Genomic DNA, 13,198 nt, shown 5'->3' with positions numbered 1-13,198 from the left:
TTTGCCACCAAAGTGGATAACCTTACAGTTATCTACATTATATGCATCTGTCATGCATTTGCTCACTAACCTGTCGAAGTCACCCTGCAGCCTCTTAGCATCCTCCTCACAGCTCACACTGCCACCCAGCTTAGTGTCATCTGTAAACTTGGAGATATTTCATTCAATTCCTTTGTCTAAATCATTAATGTATTTTGTAAATAGCTGGGGTCCCAGCACTGAACCTTGTGGTATCCGACTAGTCACTCCCTGCCATTCTGAAAAGGACCCATTTATTCCTACTCTTTGCTTCCTGTCTGCCAACCAGTTCTCTATCCGCCACAATACATTACTCCCAATACCTTGTGCTTTAATTTTGCACACTAATCTCTTGTGTGGGGCCTTGTCAAAAGTCTTTTGAAAGTCCAAATACACCACATGCACTGGTTCTCCCTTGTCGACTCTACTAGTTACATCCTCAAAAAATTCCCTTTCATAAATCCATTCTGACTTGGACCGATCTTGTCACTGCTTGTCAAATGCGCTGCTATTAAACCTTTAATAATTGATGCCAACATTTTCCCCACTGCCGATGTCAGGCTAACTGGTCTATAATTCCCTGTTTTCTCTCTCCCTCCTTTTTTAAAAAGTGGGGTTACATTAGCTACCCTTCAATCCATAGGAACTGATCCAGAGTCTATAGAATGCTGGAAAATGATCACCAATGCATCCACTATTTCTAGGGCTCTGCTTGATGGTTTGGACTGCCCGTTATGCTTGACCATTGGATGTGGGCTTAAACGGTGCAGACCTGACATGCTTGATGCCATTGTGGGTCATGAACTCGTTGAATTCCGAGCTTGCGATGTCGGGCAAACCATGGATGGCGAACATGGCCCGGAGGCTTTCAATGGTGGCAGTGGACGTACATGACGACATTATTATACATTCAATCCATTTAGAGTAAGCATTCACTGCTACTAGGAACACCTTTCCTACAAAGGGGCCAGTGAAATCAACATGGACCCTTGACCACGGTTTGGAGGGCCATGATCACAGACTCAGTGGGACTTCCCTTGGTGCATTGCTTAACCGTGAGCGCGTGTTACATTGGTGTACGCATGGCTCCAACTTTGAGTCAATGCCGGGCAACCAAACTTGCGACCTGGCGATAGCCTTCATCATGACTATGCCTCAGTGGGTACTGTCAATGTCATGTATAAACATTTCCCTGCCTTTTTTTTGCAAAATTACATGATTCCCCCATAGGAGACAGTCCGAAAGAATGGAAATTTCATCCTTGCGTCAGTGGAATGGCTTAATTTCATCTTGCATTTCCCCTGGGACCGCCGACCAGCTCCCATTGAGGACGCAGCTTTTTACTAATGATAGCACAGGGTCCTGGCTAGTCCAGGTCCTGATCTGGCGAGCTGTGACGGGTGACCCTTCGCTCGCAAAAGCATCCATTACAAGGAGCAAGTCTGCAGGTTGCGCCATTTCCACCTCGGTGGTGGGCAATGGTAGCCGACTGAGGACATCCGCACAATTCTCCGTGCCTGGTCTGTGGCGGATTACATAATCATACGCAGATAATGTTAGTGCCCATCTTTGGATGTGGGACGAAGCATTGGTGTTAATACCTTTGCTTTCTGAGAACAATGAAATTAGTACCTTGTGGTCGGTTTCGAGCTCGAACCGGAGCCCAAATAGGTTTTGGTGCATTATCTTAACCCCATATACACATGCTCAACCATACTGTAGGCTCTTTCAGTATTAGATAAGCTTCTGGATGCATATGCAACCGGTTGCAGTTTGCCTGACCCATTGGCTTGCTGTAACACACAACCGACCCCGCATGAAGATGCATCACAAGCTAGTACTAAACGTTTACATGGGTCATACAATACAAGTAACTTGTTAGAACATAGTAGGTTTCTAGCCTTGTTAAAGGCTGTCTCTTGAGCTTTACCCCAAACATATTCGTCACCCTTGCATAGCAATAAATGCAATGGTTCCAGCAAAGTGCTCAACCCCGGTAGAAAGTTACCAAAATAGTTGAGAAGTCCCAGGAATGAACGCAGCTCCGTCACATTCTGTGGTCTGAGTGCATTCTTGATGGCCTCCGTCTTGGAGTCTGATGCCGTCCACCGCAATCTTTCTCCCCAGAAATTCGACCTCTGGTGCCAGGAAAACACACTTGGAGCATTTCAGCCTGAGTCCCACTCTGCCCAGTCGTTTGAGAACCTCTTCCAGATTGTGCAAGTGTTCGGTGGTGTTGTGGCCAGTGATCAAGGCTTGAAACACCATGGTGCGCAAAACCAATTTCAGCAGACTCTCCATGTTCCTCTGGAAGATGGCCGCAGCTGAGCGAATCCCAAAGGGGCATCTGTGGTATATTTTTTCAAAGGTTCAGCCATCTCCTGTGTCATGTAAGCAGAGGTTAGATCCAGCTTGGTGAACGACATCCCCCCTGCTAGCGCTGCAAACAGGTCATCCGCTTTGGGGAGTGGGTACTGGTCCTGTAACGAGACTCAGCTGATCGTTACCTTGTAGTACCCAGATTCTGACCATCCCATCGTTCTTCAACACCAGAACAATTGGACTGGCCCACCCGTTGAACTCGACTGGCGATGTGATCCCCTCTCGTTGAAGTCTGTCCAGCTCGATTTTGACTAACTCTCGCATCATGTATGGAACCGCTCGGGCCTTGTGATGAACAGGGCATGCATCAGGGAGTAGATGGGTCTGCACTTTGGCACCTGTGAAGTTGCCAATGCCTTGTTCAAATAATGACGGGAATTTGTTTAGCATTTGGGTGCACGAGGCGTCATCCACCGAAGACAGTGCTTTGATGTCGCCACAGTTCCATCGATCTTTCCTAGCCAGCTTCTGCCAAACAGCGTTAGACCATCACCTGGTACAATCCATAGTGGTAAATCATGCACAGGTCCATCGTACGATACCTTCAATGCCGCACTGCCAATGATTGGTATGAGCTCTTTGGTGTATGTGCGCAGCTTGGTGTGGATCGGGCTTAGTTTTGGCCTTTGTGCCTTGTTGCCCCAGTTTCTCAAAAGCCTTCTGGCTCATAATTGACTGACTCGCCCCCGTGTCTAATTCCATGGAAACTGGAATGCCTTTTCACTTGACTTTTAACATTATCAGGGGGCTTTTGGTGGTGAAGGTGTGTACCCCATGCACTTCCTCTTCAGCCTCAGGTTAAGTTGCCTCTCTTGCTCGTTCAGCGTGATCTGCGCCGGATCAGTCATCTTCTGCCAACTCTGCCACATGGTGAATCGCAGCACGTCTGCACATTTGCTGGAGGTGCCCCATTGTTCCACAGCCCTTGAACACGTAGTGCTTGAATCGACATTGATGGGCTCGATGATTACCTCCGCAGCACCAACATGGTGCTAATGGATTCACATTCACGCTCCACGGTGGGCTCCGAGTCATCCTAGATTTGGCCTCTGCAGGTGTGTAGGCCCTGCCATGTACAGTTCTGCCTGCTGAAGGCATTATTTTACGCACAGTACTTGCAGGTGAATTTCAATGCTGCAATGATATCTGTTTAGTGTTATCATTCGTGGACATAAAAGCCTGGGCTATCGTGATGGCCTTGCTCAGATCTAGGGATTCGGCAGAAAGCAATTTGCAAAGAATGACCTCGTGGCCGATTCCAAGCACGAAAAAATCCCACAACACTTCGCCCAAAAATCCAGCAAATACGCACAGTCCTGCAAGGCGTCTTAGGTCGGCGACATAGCTCGCCATATCCTGGCCCTCGGAGCCGTGGTGCGTGTAAAAGCGATACCTGGGCATCAAGATGCTTTCCTTCGGCTTGAGGTGTTCACGAACTAGTGTGCACAACTCTTCATATGTCTGCTCCATTGGTTTTGTCAGTGCTAGCAGATTTTTGATGAGGCCATATATCGTGGACCGCAAACAGTGAGGAGAATTGCCCTGCGCTTGACCGCGGTTTCTTCCTTTTCCAGCTCGTTGGCCACGAAGTACTGGTCAAGACACTCAACAAAGGCTCCGAAGGTCATCACCCTCAACAAATCTCTCAAGAATATCAACGGCAGCCATAACCGCCGCCAAAGTTCGTGATCTGTTTCTCGTCGCCAATTGTTACTTTCAGAATTGTTACGCTCAAACTGCTGTGACCTTGGTCTCTTTATGAGAACTCCAGAGTGAGGAAGCAGCATGGTATACTGCCTTTTATACCTGCTTGCCCATGGTGTGCAGGTGAACCTTGGGTCTCCCACAAGTGTGCCCCCTGGTGGCAAGTTTTGCATATTGGTAATGTTTACATACATAACACTTCCCACAATCTGAAGTTGTATTTTTCTGGTCTACTTAATTTGAGTAGAAAACCCCGATTTTAATTGGGGGTGAGGGCCGAGTGTGGGGCCTGTGGAGTGAGTATCCTGGCTTGCCCTGGCTTGCCTACATGAGGCTTAGGCCATTGTAACTCCTGGGCATCATTTAAATTAGCCAGGCTTAATCGCCATCTCAACCCAACCTCAATGAATTCAGGAAAGGGGACAGAGGTTAGGTAGGGGTGGCAGGAGATATGGCCAATAACCCGAGGGAATGGTCACCGGCGGTCAGGTATGTGGTGTGCCTCCCTGATAAAGTGCGACATCCCCAATGACACCTGGAAGTCCATGGCCAAAGACTGCCCTAAGTGCATCCGGGAGGGCGCTGAGCACCTCGAGTCTCAACGCTGAGAGCAGGCAGAAATCAAGTGCAGGCAGCGGAAAGAGCAATCGGCAAACCAGTCCCACCCACCCCTTCCCTCAGTGTCCCACCTGTGAAAAAGTCTGTGGCTCTCGTATTGGACTGTTCAGCCACCAAAGAACTCACTTCAGGAGTGGAAGCAAGTCTCCGAGGGACTGCCTATGATGATGATGATGGGGAGAGGTAGGTAATTATATAAGTGGAGGGAAGCACAGAGGCCTATGTTTCTTTGTAGTTCCTGGGTTGTGCTTCTGCTCACAAGGAAATCTTATGTAAAAAGAAAATGTACTTATCTTTTCGGCTGTCTTCTGGACCTGCTGCTCATTAATACCCGGCGCTCCTTTCAAGTTTGGCCCGTGTGCCAAACACGGTTGTCGAGAGCCAAGTGGGAGTGTATAGAATGGCGTCATCAATCCCTGACTTTTGAATTTTAATGGGGCCCCTGTCTGTCTGGTGCGAGGACGTCACTGGCTGGTCAGAACGTGCCTGTCAAAATGGCAGAAAGCCGAAAAGGATTGGGTGAGTACAGCGCTGTAAGCAATTTGGCCATGGTATTTATGGAGAGGCGGGGAGGGTGAGGAGTGTGGATGCATGGGTGGGGTTCGTGGGGGGAGACTGGTGCAGATCGTAACGGCCGGGAAACCTGGAAATGTTGGTAATGCGGTGGGTCCTGCCAAATTTAACGGCAGACCCATATTTAAATTTTTTTTCTGTTGCCTGGCCCAGCAGCCAACCTGATTAAAGGGCTTGCTGGCTGTCAGGTGGGAAGGCCCATGCGAGACAGTCGCAGCCAGGAAACGGAGAGGAGGGAGGGTCGGGAGGGAGATCACATGGGGATGGAGGTGGGTGGGGTGGCTTGACCCATCCACCTCCACGGAGGTGTGTGGGGGGCCTGACCCATCCACCTCCATGGCACGAACCTGGTATTGCAGTACTTCCAGGAACGGTGCAGTGGCTCTAGGCCTTTTGGCTAAGAGCATTGGCGCAGAGTGATCCTTGATGTGTGCAAGGTGACCTCTGGCGTTTGTGATTTGACAAAGAATTGGAAAGATTGGCAACGAATAAAAAATTTTTTTTAAAAATCACATGGGAATGGAGATGTGGGGGTGGGGGAGTTGAAGCGATCGTGGAGACATTGAAGCGATCACAGTTGGATAATCTTTAGTCAGTGGAGAGATCGTGGAGAGGTTGAATAGATGGGGTTCGGGCAGGGGAAAATCACAGGCCGGTGTCGGTGTATCATGGGGAGGGGAGTAAGTTTGCTTGGGGGGACTGGGGTGAAGCATTCTTGCTCCTCCCAACCCACAAGTGATGCCAGAAAGGCAATTACCTGCTGGATCTGGCTGTTTTCGCTTCCCTTCAACTACCGGGTTTCCCGTGCAGAGATGATAAATCTGATAGTCTGTTAAAATTTGAACCATGCAGCCTCATTAGCATACTTAAATCACTGACCCACCTCTGGAGAGCACATTAGCACCCACCCCACAACCCGCCTCCGATAAAACCAGACGTAGGCACGTTCAAGGCGGGTTAGGGTTGGTTTTCAGTTTCTTGAAATTTACACCGATCCCCCGACCCGCTCCCTGCTCTCCATCCTGCGGATTAAAATTACCTCCTTTAACTTCTGGCACGCCCCATTCTCATCAGGCACCGTGTGTGGGTACCGTTAGATTCGGGGCTTGACTGTAAATGCCACTCTAAAATGATTCAATTGGAGAAGGGCTATGTAGATAGATATTAGCAAAAATTCAGTGTCAATATATTACTGGGAAAATAGCACAATGAATTGGGTCTTGGTTCAAATATGGTTTTTAACAGAAATGGTTTAGATGGGGTTTTGGTGACAATGGACTTTCTGCTTGGACACTTCCTGCTCATTGCTTTTAGCACTGCTCCTGAAACGGGCATAAACAACACTATTATCCAATTTATAGAGGGCGTGAAACATTGACAGTAAGGAGGAGATTAATAGGTTGCATGCTGATTAGTTAAATTAAGTGAAACAGCCAATAAATAGTAATGGTCACTTAACATGGAGAAGAGCTGTCCTAATTATATGGGGGCAGGAAAGGCAACGCTTGTCTTCTATACACATAGGTTCCCATTAAAAGTAGCACCGCAGGAAAGAGACTTGGGGATGACCACTGTCCCGTCACTAATGGTTCACAAGAAATTTGAGGTAACTATAGTGAAAGCAAGTAAGGTTCTTTGAAATATTTGTTCAATTAAAGAATGAAATTGAGAATGTATAAGGCTTTGGTCCATTCACACTTAGGAGTACTGTGTCCAGTTTTATTCTTTGGTTATTATCTGTCATTGTCAGCTGTACTCAGTGGGTAGCACTCTCGCCTCGGAGTGAGAAGTTTGTGGGTTCAAATCCCACTCCAGGAACTTGAGCACATAAATCTACATAAATCTAGGCTGACACTCCAGTGCAGTGCTAAGGGTGTGCTGCACTATCAGAGGTGCCATCTTTTGGATGAAGTATTAAACCGAGGCCCGTCTGCTCTCTCAGGTGGAAGTAAAAGATCCCATGACCCTATTTTGAAGAAGAACAAGGGAGTTATCCCCAGTGTCCTGACCATTATTTATCCCTCAATCAATATAACAAAAACAGATTATCTGGTGATTATCACATTTCTATTTGTGGGAGTTTGCTGTGCTTAAATTGGCTACTGCGTTTCCCACATTACAACAACGACTACGCTCCAAAAAGTACTTAATTGGCTGTAAAGTGCTTTGAGACGTCCGGTAGTCATGAAAGGCACTACATAAATTCAAGTCTTTCTTCTTCTTAATTTGTGTATCCTTTAGTGTCTTGAAATGCCTCCCTGGAATGAAGGATAGATTCTGTCTCCTTGATTATATTGAGAACTCAAGTTAACTCATAATACATCTCTGACTTTGATGCAAGCCATGTTTGGCTGAGCATCAATGTGAAAGTGGCAGTACAACTCGAGAGCCAGATCCCAACTAGACTCCGGAACCCAATAAAGCCAAGCAGTGCTGTGTTGTTGCATATTATCTGGGTTTGATAAGATGTGAATTATAAATGCAGTACAGTATGAGGCCAAGATTGAAAAGAAAAAGGACCTCAGGCACTCTTCTTTCCTGCTAGTCAGTTTATAAACAGACTGAAGAGCTGTTTTAAATGTTCTGAGAGTATGGCTGTTCCTGTCGCTCTCTCAAAACATTAAATATTTATTGCCGGGGGTTGAAGCTTTGTACTTACATATAAACATGCCTGCACAGATATCTCTTCTGGTGAAGTGTGTGGCAGTCTGCAATGTTACAAGGATCTCGCTGGCTGTCCCTTGCTGTATCCATTACGTCCGTAATGTATTTATGAATGACTCCACGAGGCAACGTGTTGTACTCAAACTGCAGTGATCTTGGTCCTTTATTCATAACTCCAGAGTGAGGCAACCTCATGGTGGCTCCCTTTTTATACAGCCCCTGCCACCAGGCCAGGAAACCCCGGTCTCCACCAGTTGCACCCTCTAGTGGTGCTAGCATGTATCTACACCGTGTAAACCTTATTGAAAGTATATCAGGTAAACGAGTCTCCATCTTATGCAACTATACAGTGACTTCACAGAGAGTATATCTATAGTCTGCATATATAACATCACTCTCCCCCAAGTCCTTTGTGCCAATTACCTTTGCACTATGTGCTCTGGCTTAGCTCTCCCCAGACTTAAGTGCCAATAGCCCTTGCACCTTGGCTGTGCTTTGGCTTGGCTCTCCCTGTTAATCCCCAAGTTCTTTTGTCACAACGTTGGGTGGTGGTTATCAGTTTGGATGGTTTGATGATGCAGTGGAGGTTCCAGTGGGTTCTGAGTGTGATCCATGTATGTGTCCATGGCTACATACATCCATTACCCTCCCCCCCACAGCGAGATCATGCAGCTAGCCCATTACATTAACATACAGGATTAGACACAGTGCAAGTACAAAGAAAAGACGAAAAAAAAAATGTTTTTACATTTTGTATTGCGATAGCTTGGTTCAGTGAATTACATTTGTTATGTTTTATGGTCATGCGCCAGGATTGGGTAGATTGCATTCATGGTTCAGTCATGGTCAGTACTGAGGTAGCAGTACAGGTATGTGAGGACGCTTGTTCCAGAGCAACCGGATGGGGTCCTAGTCATCTGATGGCGGCGCTGTGCCCCCTGCTAGCGGGGTGTGCTTGGGTTCGCTCACCTAGCCAGGACTCAGGGCTTTTGCTGTTGCCAATTGGTGGACAGAGCCACAGATGTGTGTGGCCTCCCTGTCCTCCTTTGAGGGCTGCAGAATCTTCTGCCTGCTGTCTAACGGTGTTGGGAACCTGGCTGTTCCAGGTCCTGTTTCGGGAACTCATTGGTTCTGATCTTTCGCTCCCGGACATGGCCAAGGTAGCGACTAGATCTGGGGGCTGCGTCATCTCCGCCCGGGTGGTGGGTAACAGCGGCCAACTGCGCATATTGGCGCCATTTTCGTTTCCAGGTCCACAGCGAATAGTGTCATTGGGTACCTGCAGCATGGGATAGACCTGGGGCAGGGTATCAGGATCAGTGCCTTCACCCTCCTGAGGTCGCTGGCCTATAACTTGTGGGAATATCTGGGGCAGGGCATCTTTACCCTCCCGAATTCGCTCGCCTGCTACTTTTGGGGACACTCTGTTCCCGATATCTCGCAACATTTTGTTCTTTCCATTCTTAATCGGTTCATTACATTGATTGCCATGCATGCAATGTCTCTAAGTTCAGTTGGATGCAGCTCTCCTTTAAGAGAACCCTACCACATCACGCTGCACCTCGCTGCAGCAGGGACACCATCTTGCCTCTGTCCTCAAGGTCAACTGCCTTGATCCTTCTCTCCCGCGATTCTGCCACAAAAGCTGGAAGAGTGCCTGTGCATTCGATCTTCCTCCCCAGGAGTCCTGTCACTGAAGCCGGGAAGGTACTGTTTGGTCGTTCCGGTTGGATCATTGTCACGCAGTTGTGATGGACAGTCTGTGCCTCAGGTATTGCGCTGGTCTGTTCTCTTGTGCCTGGTCCAAGCGAAGGTGAGGTTTTGCTCTGCCTCGAAACACGGGGGACATCGATTGCTGGAGTGAAGAGGTCTTCCCATTTCCACTGGATCTTCCCCATCCACCTTCTTCCAAGTAGCATTGAATCATCACCTGCAACAATCCACAGAGGTAACTTGTGCAACATGCCATTATGGATTACACTTACATCCACACTACCAAGGACTGGGATCAGCTCCTTGGTGTAGTGTGCGTAACTTTTCCTGTACTGGAACCAGCTCGGGTCGTTTTTCATTCCATAGCCTCTCAAAGGCATCCTGGCTCATCACTGACTGGCTCTCTCCCGTGTCCACTTCCATGAAGACTGGAATGCCGTTTATCTCGACATCCATCTTCACTGGAGGACAATCGGTGGTACACTCCGTACACTTCTTCTTGGGGCTGAGCTGCCTCTCTGGCCAAATCATCGTACTCCCCGCTGGCTTCAAAGTCATCTACCGACTCCTCTGCTCGACACTGAGTCATATTTCTTTAACACATATGCTGGAGGTGGCCCTTCATGTTACAGGCTTTGCATACATACTCAGCAAACCGACACTGGTGAGCCATATGGTTCCCTCCGCAATGCCAGCATGGTGCTACTCGATTAGCACCCCTTGGTGGACTGTGAGTTCTGGAAACATGAGGTCTGTGCTCTCTGCCCTGGGCAGAGCCACGTTCTACAGTCTTGCCTATGAAAGGCACCATTCTGTGTACAGTACTTGCCAGGTTTGAGTCCACAGGATGAATAATTTGCTTGGTGCTGCAGTAGAGGTCATGAACGCCTGACTGATGCTGATGACTTTCTGCAGGTTGACTGTGGTGTCGACAGATAATAGCTTGTGAAGGAGGCCATCGTGGCCAATTCCTATAACGAAGATGTCTCGCAATGCTTCGTTGAGGTGCGTGCCAAAATCACATGGTGCCGCAAGTCTCCTGAGGTCAGCAGCATAGTTTTCAATCTCCTGGCCCTCAGGTGTACGGTGAGTGCACAATCTGTGCCTGGCCGTGAGGATGCTCAGTTTTGGTTTAAGTTGGTCACGACTTAGTTCAGTCAGCTCATCGTATATCTTACTCTTGGCCTTTGTGGGTGCCAGCAAGTCCCTGACGAGGCGGTAGACCTCGGGCCCACAACTGGTCAGCAGTATAGCCTTGCGCTTCTCCGCCAATGTGTCCGCCTCCCCTGCCAGGTCGTTTGCCACGAAATATAGCTCAAGCCTTTCCATGGATCACCCACTGCAAAGTTTTTTAATGTGCCAAAGGTAGCCATAATCACGTGAAAGTCCGTATTCTCGTCGCCAGTTATTATATCTGTAGTGTACATATGAATAACTCCACGTGGCAATGCATTGTACTCAACCTGTAGTGATCTTGGTCCTTTAATCCTAACTCCAGAGTGAGGCAGCTGCATGGTGCCTCCCCTTTTATACAGCCCCTGCCATCAGGGCAGGAAGCCCTGGTCTCCATCAGTTGCACCCTCTAGTGGTTGGTGCCAGCATATATATATATATATACACAGTACAAACCTTATTGACAGTAAATCAGGTAAAATAAGTCTCCATCTTACGCAACTATACAGTGACCACACAGGGAGTATATCTATAGTCTGCATATATAAAACTATCCAATACCATTCTCAGACCAGCAGTACATTGTACTTATTAGCTACATATTAATATCCTTAGACCTTACGCTAAACTGAATGCACATTTCAATCTGAATCAATCTGAGCTGGGATGATTGTGGAATTCTCTCAATAAATTAAATGTTGCTCGAATTGGAATTTGAACGTAACTGATCTAAGAATTGTAAAGTAAAGACAGAAAATGCTGGAAATACTCAATGGGTCAAGCAGCATCTGTGGAGAGAGAAACAGAGTTAAGGTTTCAGTTCGATGACCCTTTGTAAGAATTGTATGCAGTTAGTGATACAATGCACCAATTGTTGGGGTTCTGTGTATGTTTTTTGGGGAATTGCCTTCTTATGTAACCTATGTGGCTATCCATGCAAGGTAACTGCTGCCCCTGCCATCGAAATAGACTCTTCACCACTAAATTCTTACAGTAAAATCCAAATTTACAATTCATCTCAATGTTCATATCACCACTGAAACTAGTTTGAAACACTTCAGGATATTTCTGACCACGATAGTGATAAGGAGTTTAAAGGGTCTTGGTCTGACAATGCTGTGAAAAGTCTAAGGGCTGGATTTTAGGCTTTTCTGTTTTCGGGGCGAAAACGGAGGCCAGGAACAGTTTGCACTTTTTGGTAAGGAAGTTTCAGCATCTGGGCCCTGCGTCAAAGGGCGCAGCGGGAAGGGAAGCGTTGTACACTTTTCATGGCGCAAAAATGGGAAACTCACGAACTTAACTGCGGGACCGTGTGTGCTCCGAGAGAGTCCGGTGATGGGGGAGGGGGAACCTTAAAGAAAACACAAAAATATTCCTAGAACATTGCCCATGCCACCACAACACAAATCGCTGAAAAAATTAAAAGAACAAACACTCGCACTTACCTTCGGAGTTCTTTAACTTGCTCACCGCCAGAATGGCTGGACTGCACTGCTTTCCCAGGCGGTAATTGTGGGCATACTTTCGGGCGAACTGGTCAGGGAAAAGTCCAAACTCCTGCCAGGGTCGCAACGAGTGTGATTGCAGCTCTTCCCGACGGTGCTGCTCAGCATTGCTGCAAAAATGGACCGGAGGATCGTGACGGGGCGCAAGAAACCTGAACTCTGCCTTTCACGCCACTCCAGGGGGAAACCTAGAGGGCAAAGGAGCAGAAAATCCAACCCTATAGGGGTAAATTGGTCCTGGTCAAAAGCACAAAATGGCCAATAGCGAATCAACAGCCCGTTTTACATCCCGTCCGTCTTTCTTATCTTTGGGCTTCATTTGAAAAGCTTATTTAACAAAGCTTAATACATTTTTTGTTTACTAATATTGAATAATCCATTAACTTTAATAATTAAGCACTGGAACCAGTTGGAAGACCAGAGTTGGAATCCCATTCTTGACTAATCTTTGAACAGGTTGTATTAAGTGATTACATTAGACTCAATATTAACCCTGCCCACTAGACGAGAACAGGGTGGGCAGTTGAATAAAGTGATGGATGGACAATTCCCGCTGCGTTCCCAATGCACTCCCACTCGCCACCATTTTAAATGCTGGATTTTTGGTCTTGCAAAAGGCATTGCCACCAGCAGGCAAAATCCGCATTAATATTTAAATGTCAAGGCCCTTTGATGCACGCAGGACCCCAAAGCGATTTTTACTGCCAATCGCGGAACAGCACTGGACCCGCCAGTACAAACCAGGTGGCAAGCAGCTTCTGGGTGTGAACAATCCCCGGTAGGTATGTATTTTAAATTTCTTTATGGTTTATTTGTGGTCCGAGAGAAACAGGGGCACTCCCCTGGGA

Source organism: Pristiophorus japonicus, chromosome 1 (genome assembly GCF_044704955.1).
Source record: "Pristiophorus japonicus isolate sPriJap1 chromosome 1, sPriJap1.hap1, whole genome shotgun sequence".
NCBI lineage: Eukaryota > Metazoa > Chordata > Chondrichthyes > Pristiophoridae > Pristiophorus > Pristiophorus japonicus.
This window is presented reverse-complemented; position numbering follows the sequence as displayed.